The 986-nt window shown below is 36.0% G+C and overlaps 1 long non-coding RNA gene across 1 annotated transcript; it reads right to left on the bottom strand.

The window, feature by feature from the left end:
• Positions 1-6: 6 nt before the first annotated feature.
• On the bottom strand, positions 7-822 carry LOC112094997. Its single transcript, XR_002903726.1, has 3 exons — positions 750-822; positions 513-619; positions 7-95 (listed from the first exon to the last, which is right to left on the bottom strand). It is a non-coding gene; the product is annotated as an uncharacterized LOC112094997 (long non-coding RNA).
• Between the last annotated feature and the right edge of the window lie 164 nt (positions 823-986).

The raw sequence follows: 986 nt of genomic DNA, 5'->3' as shown, positions 1-986 counted from the left end.
TTTTCCAGTTCCAGACTGTGCTTGTTGAATCACATCAAGTCCTTTGCAAAAGGGAACAATTCCTCTTTGCTGAATTGCCGAGGGCTTCTCAAAACCTACAAATAAGTTCAGGCCATGTTATCAGTTTTAATGTTGCTACAAGAACAATTTACATGTCAACATACACAAATCTTTTATGTTAGGAAATGGTCCTAAACCTAACTTCGATTGAAGATCACGCCACTTATGTACTGATATAAAAAGACAAACAAGACACTAACAGCATAAGCTGACCAGCTTATATTTTGACAAGCAATCAAATAAAGATGAACCACGTATGATGATAGCACACAGCTACAACAGTGATAGAGGTATGGAATGTATGGTAGGCAACTTAAGAAGTAAACTTGCCTACAATCCTCCTTAATTTCAAAGCAAAGGTTCAATGAAGTACCAGTACTAGAAACTTTTTATTTTTATTTTTAATTTTCCAAAAGAATATATCATGGTGAGAATGTGAGTCCGTGACATACCATAAGCATAGATGCCTCTAAGGAGGTTCTCCTGCAATCCCATAGCATCAAAACTCTCAAAAACCTCATCATAGGATGTGAAGAAGTCTGATCCATCACTGCCAAGTCTGCTCCCATCATTTATCCAAGAATGAGAATTTGAAATTAGTGATACACAAAATAGTGGGGCTTTGCTATCATATCTATCAGGAAACATGATTATTAGTAATAACAATAGAAAAACTTATGGAAACTTACAACTCATTCATTTTGGCATCATACTGGCGAGCATCAAATTGGGATCCTTCTGGTACCACACCTGCCATGACTGCAAAAAACACGAACCATATGTCCAACTCAAAACTAAAGCTCACAAAAAACTTGATTCGTCAAGGTATAATATCCAAAGCTTCAAATGTTACATTCAAAGGGAGATCTTTTTCGCATCATTCATTTTTTTGATAAGTTGTCTGTCACAAACCAAGGATAGAAGAA

This window comes from Morus notabilis, unplaced genomic scaffold (assembly GCF_000414095.1).
Source record: "Morus notabilis unplaced genomic scaffold, ASM41409v2 C11355710, whole genome shotgun sequence".
NCBI classification, from domain to species: Eukaryota; Viridiplantae; Streptophyta; class Magnoliopsida; order Rosales; family Moraceae; genus Morus; species Morus notabilis.
The sequence above is the reverse complement of the archived record's forward strand: the minus strand, read 5'-3'. Positions and strand labels throughout refer to the sequence as shown.